This window comes from Microcaecilia unicolor, chromosome 2, assembly GCF_901765095.1.
Source record: "Microcaecilia unicolor chromosome 2, aMicUni1.1, whole genome shotgun sequence".
NCBI classification, from domain to species: domain Eukaryota; kingdom Metazoa; phylum Chordata; class Amphibia; order Gymnophiona; family Siphonopidae; genus Microcaecilia; species Microcaecilia unicolor.
In genome coordinates, this window is record NC_044032.1 from 356872482 (window position 1) to 356884895 (window position 12414).

Below are 12414 nucleotides of genomic sequence, written 5' to 3' on the forward strand. Positions count from 1 at the left end.
TGAGGCGATGGCTGGGCCCTCGTCTGCGGTGAGGACGCCCGCCCCGTTACCACTTGCGGTGCCGGTGCCGGCCGCCTCCCAGGAGGGCTCCCCGACAACGTTGATGGAGGGAGCTCCATCGCCCCCGCTACAGGAGTCCTCTTCTCGACGCTCCCAACGTGGCCGTGTTTCCACGGAGTCGAGGCGGGCGCAGCTTTGGACCGAAGTCCACCAGCTGGTGTCCGACACTGATGAGGAGGCCTCGTGGGAAGCAGAGGAAGACGTCAGATATTTCTCTGACGAGGAGTCTGACGGTCTTCCTTCTTTTTTTTTTGAAATAGTTTTTATTGTTGAATGAAGTCAGGAATGTGTAGCAATTACAAGATCAGATCATTACAATTGCAATGCCGTAACACCTTCACAACAGGATAAGGAAAAAACAAAGGAAGAAAAAAGAAAAAACACAGAAACAAATATCCATTTCTCTTTCATTCCAGTCTTCATATCTTTTTAACATTTAATCCCTCTCCCCCCACTTCCCTTCCCCCCTCCCCCAAAGGCTGCTATTACATTATTCCATGCTGCTTCCTGTTTGATCACCATTTACTGGGCCCTTTGGCGAAAGCAGATCTAGTGCTCTCCCCCAAATATCTCTGTACTGGCGGTTCCTCCATGAAACAGCAAATTTGAGGGTTAGACGCACCCAAGTGGCCATCTCAATCATACAGTTTTTCCACATGTCTAGGTGCGGAGGTTCAGCATCCACCCATGTTTTTAACACACATTTCTTAAGCAACATCATTGCTAACAGCACAAATTTACCTTGGGCTACTCCCAGCTTCTGCTCTCTAAGTGAATCTCCGCATCCTAGCAGAGTAATCGAGTACTTCCATTCCACTTGGCGTTGCAAAATGTTTTCCACCAACCCTAATGCTCCCACCCATAATGCATGTAGTGATGGGCATTCCATAAACGAATGCAAAAATGTTCCTACCCTGCTTTTGCATTTGTTGCACCGGTCATCCTCCCACATACCCAGCTGCTTCCCCTTTACCTTAGTAATATGTACTCTGTTTATAATCCGATATTGTATATCTTGTAAGGCTGCGTTTGGGGTGATTTTTCCCAGGCTGCGATATACTGCGCTCAAGCGCTCCACTGTAACCTCTTCTACTGTGTCCCTACTCCACGCCTCCGCTAGTTGTGTTAAGTGGGGAGCTCTCTGATGTTCCCTAATCACCTGGTACCACCCTGCCATTTTGTTATTAAGTGGCGTCATCTGTAGGAATATGTGATCTAATTGTGTAAAACGGGTAAGGCTTTTACTCTTTCGCTCCATGCTCAAGATGTAGTCTCGCACTTGTAGATATGCAAAAAACTGGGAACCAGGGACTTGCAGTTCATGCCTGACCATGTCAAAAGTGGGGAATGCGTCCTCTCCATCTTTCCTGAACTGTCCTATAAATCTACAGCCCCTCTCCCGCCATCCCTGGAACACTGACCTTCCCATTCCTGCAGGGAAGGCCATATTCCCTACCAGCGGCAAAAAGGGGCTGGTTCCTTTCGCTGCCCCTCCTTTCTCTCTCCACCATCTCCAAGCCAGTTGTAAAGTTGCCACATACGGGTTTTCCACTATTTTTTTCGCTCCCTGCACCTCACGTGATTCCAGCACTGTGAAAGGGTCATTCAGACCACACCAGCTCTCCCAGAATCCCGGGGGGGCATAGTACTCTTGTCCCGAGATCAGCTCATGGATCCATCGTAATGAAGCTGCTACATTATACCCTCTCAGGTCTGGCAATCTAAGGCCCCCTTGCCCTTTACCCCGGGTCAATTTTGCAAACGATATTCTGGGACGCTTCGCGTTCCAAATGAACGTGCCTATAACACTTTTATACAGCTTGTCCTCCGTGTTTCTCACCCATAACGGGAGCATCTGCAGTGGGTATATTAGCTTGGGGAGCATCACCATCTTAACTAGAGCTATTCTACCTAAAAAATTTAATGGTAGATCTTTCCACCGTTGACATAATCGTTTTACCTCTTCCAGTCTGTCTTTCACATTTTTTTTATACACCCATGATTGTTCTGCTCCAAGATAAACCCCCAAATACTTAATGCCATTCTGGGCCCACCTCAGAGGAAAGTTCTGCGATTCTTTAATCTTACATGGGCTACTAACCGGTAGGGCTTCTGATTTTTCAAAATTTATACTCAGGCCCGCAAACTCCCCAAACGATTGAATGATATCCATCACCACTGGCAATGTGCGGGATGCCTCATCCATCAGTAGCAACATGTCATCTGCGAATAAATTAATTCTATACTCCTCTTCTCCCACTTTAATTCCTTTCAGCCTTGTATCTTGTCGTATCCTTGCTGCCAGCGGCTCCAACGTCAAAATAAACAGTAGGGGCGATAGTGGGCATCCCTGCCTTGTTCCTCCCCCCAAAGAGAATCCTTCAGTCAAGGAGTCGTTAATTATAATTTGGGCTGTTGGTCCACTGTACAACGCTTGAACCCATTCCAGGAATTCCCCCCGGATGCCGAACCGCTTCATTATCCAAAACATGTACCTCCACACCACCTTATCAAAAGCTTTTTCGGCATCCAGGCTGGCCACTATAGCATCTCCCTTTATCCCTCTTCTCTCCATCAAAATGCGGCTTACCTTGAGAATGTTAGCTGATGCAAAACGCCCCTGAACAAATCCCACCTGGTCAGGGTGCACCAGGCAGGGGACTACCTTCCCCAAGCGATCTGCCAGAACTGCTGCCAGGATCTTTACATCCTGGTTTAACAGGGAAATAGGTCTGTAGGACCCTACCAATTCTTCATCCTTTCCTGGTTTAGGGATCATTACAATGTGTGCGTGGTTAAGTACTGTTCCCAAAGCCCCCACCTCCCTCACATCCTCACACATAGAAATAAAAGGCGCTACAATAACATCCTGGAGTATTTTATAATATTCCACTCCCAGCCCATCGGGGCCTGGTGCCTTTGCCAGCTTCAATCTCTTAATGACCTGTTGGACCTCCTTCCCCTGTATTGGCATATTTAGTGTTTGTTGCTGCTCTTCCGTCAGGGACGGGAGTTCCACCCCTGCTAGGAAGTCCGCACACTGTTCCTCCGGGAATGGGCCCTCCCCATACAATGACGAATAGTAGTTCACGAACTCTCTCTGAACGTCACTTAGCGCTGTACTGGTTCCCCCATTCCTTGCTCTGATTTTACTAATAAATTTTCGTGTTGCCTTTTGTCTTACAAGTGCTGCCAGCAACTTGCCAGTTTTATTACCCCACTGATGTAACTTGTATTTATACAGTTTTATGTTGTAAATCGCAGTCTCATCTAAAATTCCCTGTATCTCTTTTCTGCACTGCGCATATGCTTTTTTATTGGACTCAGAGGGGTGCCCAATAAGGGCTCTGCGAGCCTCCCTTAATTTTACTGTAAGGGCATCTATTTTTTGTCCTCGGTTCTTGTTTTGGGAGGCGACATATGCCATGATTTTCCCTCTTAATACTGCCTTAGCGGCCTCCCAGAATATTCTTGGGCTTACCGACTCTGCATCATTATCCATTATATAGTCTGTCCAACTCCTTCTCAGGTAAGTTTGGAATTCCCTACTCTGATATAACGCCGGGTTCATTCGCCAGCGTTTCGATCCCTCTCTGTTCCCCCAACTCAGCTCCACCCACACTGGGGCGTGATCAGACACATCCTGCTCTCCGATTCCCGTCTGCATTGCCACTGAACTCATCGAGTGGGAGACCAGCAAGTAATCAAGTCGCGAGTGAGTTCCATGGGGGTGCGAAAAGAAGGTATAATCAGTGTCTTCTATGTGTTGGTATCGCCAGATATCTACCAACTCTAATTCCCTCATCATCAGGTTCACCCCCTTGTCATCATGGTCTTTCCCTGCTTTTCTGGGGGGTTTGCAATCAATGGAGGGATCACTAATGATATTAAAGTCCCCTCCAACAATTAGTTGATAGTTATCAAACGTGACCAATTTAGCTATTAGTGTTGTGAAAAATTTATGAGAGTAAATGTTAGGTGCATAGACATTGCAAAACCCCACCTTTTTTCCCTGCAACGTCCCTGCTACTATTAGGTATCTTCCTACTTTCATGAAAAGCAATCGCAACCTTTGTGCTCTCCTCCCTCCCTCCCCCTCCCCTCCCCCTCTCCCCCCCTCCCCTCTTCCCCCTTCCCCGTTTCACACACACCCTCCGGTCGTGCCAGTTCTCAACACTCATATTCCCCTTACACATCACCAACTCCCCCAGTCTCCCCTCTTAAAGCACTATTCTTTCCTTCCCCTTCAGCAAATCCCCCCCTGGGCCTCTTTTCTAACACCTTGAACCATAATATAACAGAACGTTTTACAACTTTTTGAAAAGAGAGAAAAAACAAAACAAACCAACAACTGGTTGGGTTTCCAGTCCCGCAAGGAACACCCTGCTGTCGGATCACCTGGACCCCCAACTTTTCTCCAACTTGAGGCTGTTCTCTTGCTGTAGTTGGCTGGTTACCTCGGAGCTGAACAGGGTGTCGCACCTTTTCCATAATTCAGAAACCCCTCTGTGATGTAACATTATTTGCCATCCAGTCTTTAGAATCCTCAAGTATGCAAAGCAATTGCAAATAATGAGACTTTCAAAAGGTCAGGTGCTCCGCCATTCTAATCTCCAGCCACTTAGGTAAACCAGTTGCTGCCAGCCTTCTTACTCCAGTACCTTACTTCTGCTTCACTGTAATCCACTTGCAAACGCTTCCAGCTCTGCCGCCTCAGTGAAGTATATGGTCTTGTTCTCATGTAGCACTCTTACTTTCGCTGGGTAAAGCAGAGCGAATCGGATTCCCTTGTCATATAGTCTTTTGCAGTGGCGGCCCATTACCTTCCTCTGGTCTGACACAATAGTGGAGTAATCCTGAAAAAGAAGTATTTTCCCTCCTTCATAGGAAAGATTCTGTTTACCTCTATACGCCTGCAAAATTGCCTCTTTGTCAGCGTAGTTCAACACCTTTGCCAGCACCTGTCTCGGCCTGTTTTCATTGACCCGCATTGCTCCCACTCTGTGCACTCTCTCAAGCTGCAAGGCCTTCCCGCCAAAATCTAGGCCTAACTCCCTGGGAAGCCATTGTTCCACGAGCTTTCGGAGGTCTGCTGCCTTTACTGTTTCTGGAACTCCCACAATCCGCAAATTGTTGCGCCGACTGCGATTTTCAAGGTCATCAGCTTTCTGTGTTAACTGTTCACATTTCCGTTCAAGCGCCACAATCCGATCGTTCGTGCCTACCGCTGCGTCCTCGCACTGTGACACTCGCTCTTCCACGTGCTGCAAGCGGGCACTCTGACGCTCTAACGCTTCGTGAATTTGATCCACCGACGACTGGAGTTTTGATAGTTTTTCCTCCAGCATCGCGGAGATTTGTTGCGCTAGTTCCCTCACCAGCTCCGACGGCAGTGGCCCGATCATCGGGGTCTCTGGGGCCGCCTCCGCCATCTTGGACCGCACTGTGCCGGTGTTTTTCTTTCCCCGCGAGGTCTTTGCGGGCATACCCTTCGGGTACTCAGCTGGAACGTTTTTCCTATTGCTCCTGCTTTCCCCTTGCTCAGGGGCCCGATTTGGGATCGCTTCTTGGGGTTAATCGCTGTTTATTTTGCTGAGTTTTGCCTGCTGAGCCGGAGCCGGTTTCAGGGACGTCCGTTCAGCGCTACGTCATCACGTGACCCCCCGGTCTTCCTTCTGATCCTACTCCCTCGCCTGAAAGACAGATTTCTCCTCCGGAGAGTCTCTCTTTCGCGGCCTTTGTCCGGGAAACGTCTATGGCAATTCCCTTTCCCGTGGTCACGGATGATGAGCCGAGAGCTGAGATGCTGGAACTCTTGGACTATCCTTCGCAACCTAAGGAATCGTCCACAGTATCCATGCATCATGTCTTCAAAAAGACGTTGCTGGCGAACTGGGCGAAACCCTTAACTACGCCCCACATCCCCAAGAAGATCAAATCTCAATATCGGATCCATGGGGACCCGGAGTTGATGCGGACTCAGTTGCCACACGACTCTGGTGTGGTGGATCTGGCCCTCAAGAAGGCCAAGAGCTCTAGAGAGTATGCTTCGGCGCCCCCGGGCAAAGACTCTAGAACCTTGGACTCTTTTGGGCGGAAGGCCTACCATTTTGCAATGCTCATCGCCAAGATCCAGTCCTACCAGCTCTACACGAGCATACACATGCGGAACAATGTGCGGCAGTTGGTGGACTTGGTGGACAAGCTCCCTTCTGAGCAGGCCAAGCCCTTTCAGCAGGCAGGTGAAGGCGTGTAGGAAATTCCTGGCCAGGGGGGTCTTTGACTCTTTTGATGTTGCATCCAGGGCCGCTGCACAGGGTGTGGTTATGCGCAGGCTCTCATGGCTGCGCACCTCCAACCTGGAAAATCAAATCCAGCAGCGGTTTGCGGATGCCCCTTGCCGGGGGGATAGTGTTTTTGGGGACAAAGTCGAACAGGTGGTTGAACAGCTCCACCAGCGGGATACCGCTTTCGACAAGTTCTCCCACCGGCCGCCTTCAGCCTCTACCTCTTCGGGTAGACGTTTTTATGGGGGAAGGAGGACGGTTCCCTATTCTTCCGGTAAGCGTAGGTACAATCCTCCTTCCCGCCAGCCTGCTGCTCAGGCTAAACCCCAGCACGCTCGCTCTCGTCAGCAGCGCGCGCCTCAGGCCCCTGCGGCTCCCCAGCAAAAGTCAGGGGTGGGCTTTTGACTGGCTCCTGCAGAGCATAGCCGACGTTCCAGTGTCTGTGCCGAACGGCCTACCGGTCAGGGGGAGGTTAACATTTTTTCACCAAAGGTGGCCTCTTGTAACCTCCGATCAGTGGGTTCTCCAAATAGTCCGGCTAGGGTACTCTCTCAATTTGACCTCAAAGCCTCCAAATTGCCCACCGGGAGCTAAATCCTTCAGCTTCCAGAACAAGCAGGTACTTGCAGAGGAACTCTCCGCCCTTCTCAGCGCCAATGCGGTCGAGCCCGTGCCACCCGGGCAGGAAGGGCTGGGATTCTATTCCAGGTACTTCCTTGTGGAAAAGAAAACAGGGGGGATGCGTCCCATCCTAGACCTAAGGGCCCTGAACAAGTATCTGGTCAAAGGGAAGTTCAGGATGCTTTCCCTGGGCACCCTTCTTCCTATGATTCAGGAAAAAGATTGGCTATGCTCTCTGGACTTAAAGGATGCTTACATGCATATCCCGATACTGCCAGCTCACAGACAGTATCTTCGATTTCGTCTGGGAACACGGCATTTTCAGTACTGTGTGCCACCCTTTAGGCTCGCCTCCGCGCCCAGGGAATTCACCAAATGCCTAGCCGTAGTAGCGGCTTCTCTACGCAGGCTGAGAGTGCATGTGTTCCCTTACCTCGATGATTGGCTGGTAAAGAACACCTCCGAGGCAGGAGCTCAGCAGTCCATGCAGGTGACTATTCGACTCCTGGAGCTGCTAGGGTTTGTGATAAATTATCCAAAGTCCTCTCCCTTCATTGGTGGACAATTCGATCCAATTTGACCCTGGGACGTCCCTTCCAGATTCCTCAGCCGCAAAAGGTGCTGACCACGGACGCGTCACTCCTGGGGTGGGGAGCGCATGTCGATGGGCTCCACACCCAGGGGACTTGGTCCGTCCAGGAACAAGGTCTACAGATCAACCTCCTGGAGTTGCGAGCGGTCTGGAACGCTCTGAAGGCTTTCAGAGATCGGCTGTCCCATCAAATTATCCAAATTCAGACAGACAACCAGGTTGCTATGTATTACATCAACAAGCAGGGGGCACCGGATCTCGCCCCCTGTGTCGGGAAGCCGTCAGCTTGTGGCACTGGGCACGCCGGTTCGGCATGTGGCTCCAGGCCACGTATCTGGCAGGCGTAAACAACAGTCTGGCCGACAGATTGAGCAGGATCATGCAACCGCACGAGTGGTCGCTCAGTTCCAGAGTGATTCGCGAGATCTTCAAAGTGTGGGGCACCCCCTTGGTGGACCTCTTTGCCACTCAGACCAATCACAAGGTCCCTCAGTTCTGTTCCAGGCTGCAGGCCCATGGCAGACTGGCGTCGGATGCTTTCCTTCTGTTTTGGGAGGAAGGTCTCCTGTACGCGTATCCTCCCATTCCTTTGATAGGGAGGACTTTGCTGAAACTCAAGCAAGACAGGGGAACCATGATTTTGATTGCTCCTTTTTGGCCTCGTCAGATCTGGTTCCCTCTTCTTCTGGAGTTGTCTTCCGAAGAACCGTGGCGATTGGACTGCTTTCCAACCCTCATCACGCAGAACGAGGGGGCGCTCCTCCATCCCAACCTTCGGTCTCTGGCCCTCACAGCCTGGATGTTGAGAGCGTAGACTTCGCCTCCTTGGGTCTGTCAGAGGGTGTCTCCCGAGTCTTGCTTGCTTCCAGGAAAGATTCTACCAAGAGGAGTTATTTTTTCCTCTGGTGACGGTTTTCTGTGTGGTGTGATGGCAAGGCCTTAGATCCTCGTTCTTGTCCTACACAGACCCTGCTTGAATACCTTCTACATTTATCGGAGTCTGGTCTTAAAACCAACTCTGGAAGGGTTCATCTTAGTGCGATTAGTGCATACCATTACCATGTGGAAGGTAAGCCGATCTCGGGACAGCCTTTAGTTGTTCGCTTCATGAGAGGTTTGCTTTTGTCAAAGCCCCCAGTCAAACCTCCTACAGTGTCATGGGATCTCAATGTCGTTCTCACCCAGCTGATAAAACCTCCTTTTGAGCCACTGGATTCCTGTCATCTGAAGTACTTGACCTGGAAGGTCATTTCTTGGTGGCAGTTACTTCAGCTCGCAGAGTCAGTGAGCTGCAAGCCTTGGTAGCTCATGCTCCTTATACCAAATTTCATCATAACAGAGTAGTCCTCCGCACTCACCCTAAGTTCTTGCCGAAGGTGGTGTCGAAGTTCCATCTGAACCAGTCAATTGTCTTGCCAACATTCTTCCCCCGTCCTCATACCCGCCCTGCTGAACGTCAGCTGCACACATTGGACTGCAAGCGAGCACTGGCCTTCTATTTGGAGCGGACAAGCCCCCACAGACAGTCCGCCCAACTTTTTGTTTCTTTTGATCCCAACAGGAGGGGAGTGGCTGTCGGGAAATGCACCATTTCCAATTGGCTAGCAGATTGCATTTCCTTCACTTACGCCCAGGTTGGGCTGACTCTTGAGGGTCATGTCACGGCTCATAGTGTTCGAGCCATGGCGGCGTCAGTGGCCCACTTGAAGTCAGCCACTATTGAAGAGATTTGCAAGGCTGCGACGTGGTCATCTGTCCACACATTCACATCTCACTACTGCCTTCAGCAGGATTCCAGACGCGACAGTCGGTTCGGGCAGTCGGTGCTGCAGAATATGTTCGGGGTTTAGAATCCAACTCCACCCCCCTAGGCCCATTTTTATTCTGTTCCAGGCTGCACTCTCAATTAGTTGGAAAAGTTTAGGTCAATTTCAGTTCTGTCCTCGCCGTTGCGAGGCCCAATTAACCATGTTTGTTGTTTTGAGTGAGCCTGGGGGCTAGGGATACCCCATTTGTGAGAACAAGCAGCCTGCTTGTCCTCGGAGAAAGCGAATGCTACATACCTGTAGAAGGTATTCTCCGAGGACAGCAGGCTGATTATTCTCACCTACCCGCCCGCCTCCCCTTTGGAGTTGTGTCTTCCCTTCTCTTGTCTTTGCTTGGTACGGGACTAGCGAACACGAGCGATTTCGGGCAGGAAGACGGGCGCGTGCGAGAACTAGCAAACTGTTGCTAGGAAGATCTCCAATCGGAGGGGCTGCCGTGGACGTCACCCATTTGTAAGAACAATCAGCCTGCTGTCCTCGGAGAATACTTTCTACAGGTATGTAGCATTCGCTTTATAGAACGGAATGAGAGGAACACACAAGAAAGCAAGCAACTTAGCATCTATGAATCAAAGCAAATATATATATCTATATATTTTATTTATTTATTTGCTGCACTTGTATCCCACATTTTCCCACCTATTTGCAGGCTCAATGTGGCTTACAAAATGTAATAGCAACATGTACACATTGTAAGATAAGAAATTCAAAATATAGATACAGATGGGTACATAGAATATCATAGCAATCATATTAACGGGATAATAATTTTACAATTGTTACAAATAAGAGTGCATAAGTAAATCATATTGTATTGGAAGTGGATAGAAATATCAGCATAACATAACATAATGATATCAGGACAAGATATAATATTCAGTGGTGAGGATATAATTAGGATGAACAGATAAGAGGGTTCCTTAATAGTTGTGATTGGAATAATTAGGAAGTCAGATCGTTATGGGGAATCTTTATTGTACGCCTTTGTGAATAAGCAGGTCTTTAATAACTTGCGGAAGGTTGTCAGGTCGTGTGTTGTTTTTATGGTAATCGGTAATTCATTCCATAGTTGTGTGCAGGTGTATAATTATATATAATTAGAAAAGGTTAGCTTTCAAACTTGCAGTGCTTCAAATCACAAAGTGTGATGAGGAGCTGCAAAATGTGATACTTACGCCTCATTATGCTCCTCATTTTGTTTCATTGAATACAGAGCATCAGCTGCATGAAACAGAAAATATTAATCAACAGAAATTATTCCACACTTAAATACATGTTGTTTTAAAAACATCTTTCATATGTACTGTTTTTTAAAAAATCTTATAAAACCGTAACAGAAATGTTATAAAAATGTACAGAAACTTACATGTTAATATGAACAGCAACCCACTGTCCTGAATGCCAAAAGTGCATTCTAAAATAAAATGCTTGTAATATTCCTCCCCCTAATTATAGAAAAAAGAAAGACAAGAATCAGTTCAAACTGTTAATCTCCCAGTTTCTCTCTACTGAGTAAATAGTGGATTTAGGGATGTGAGGCAGTGGGTTTTACTAGAGATAGGTCAAACAAATTTGGTCAGTTTCTTGGGGGATATTCTACGGAAGTGAGATAAGAACTAAACAGGCTGTTCTAAAACAGGGTTGTCATGTTTATGTGCCACTAGAGCTTGTAAATTGCAGAAAATATCTCCTCTAAGGGCAGTTCATTTCAGTGCCACTTGTGCATATGAATGTCCAGAATACTGGCACTTAACGTCTGTACACGCACACTTACCCACGAAAGTGCCAGGGGCACCTAAGCATATTCTGTAACATCTACTTCTGTTATTCAGACTCTGACTTGTGGTGTACCCTAAGGATCAGTTCTCTCACACTTACTGTTTAATCTGTTCCTGAGTCCTCTAGCTGCCCTTATTCAATCCTCCTGTATTTTGGCTTATTTTACTCCGGTGACATTCTCCTTATTTATCCTACTTCCCTTTATGCATCTTGAATTACCCCTCTTCAGCAGTGCCTTGAGTGGTTTCCACCTGGCTAGTTGATCGTGTTAATACTAAATAAAGAAAAAATTGCTGGTTTTCAGGGACTCGTTCTCCATCGTCTGTCCCTCTAACCCTCTTTGGTACCTTAGTCACCCCTGTAACACACTCCCCTATTGCTTCATAGTAATCTTTCTTTTACAAAGTTTAAAAGTGAACTGAAGGTTTTCAAAAACAGTCCATCTCTCCTCCTTTTATACTGTCTGGCCTTCCCACCCCTGCTCCTTTCCCTTCTCTTCTGTGTGATTGGTGTGCTGTCCTATTGATATTATAGTTCCTTTTCTCTTCCTTTTATTGTTTTTTTTTAAATCTAGTCTGTACTCCGCTCTGCTCTGCTTGTCAGATAGAGCAGTATAGCAAGTTTAATAAACTATAACTGTAACACTGCACTTAACTTATACAGCCAAAGTATCAGCCTGCCTGTCTGACACTGCTACCTGGATATCTCAGCGCCATCTGAAACTAAACATAACCAAGACTGAGCTTCTTATCTTTCCCCCTAAACCAACCTCTCCTCCTCCCCCATTCTCTATTTCTGTGGATAACACTCTCATCCTTCCTGTCTCATCAGCTTGTAACCTTGGGGTCATCTTCGACTCCTCCCTCTCCTTCTCTGCACATATTCAACAGACTGCTAAACCTGTCGTTTATTTCTCTATATCACCAAAATTCGCCCTTTCCTTTCTGAGCACACTACCAGAACCCTCATCCACACTCTTATCACCTCTCGCTTAGACTATTGCAACTTGCTTCTCACAGGTCTCCCACTTAGCCATCTCTCTCGTCTTCAATCTGTTCAAAATTCTGCTGCACGACTAATATTCCGCCAGTGTCGTTATGCTCATATTAGCCCTCTCCTCAAGTCACTTCACTGGCTTCCTATCCATTTCCGCATACAGTTCAAACTCCTCTTATTGACCTATAAGTGCATTTACTCTGCAGCTCCTCAGTATCTTTCCACTCTCATCTCTCCCTACCAGGGCCAGTCT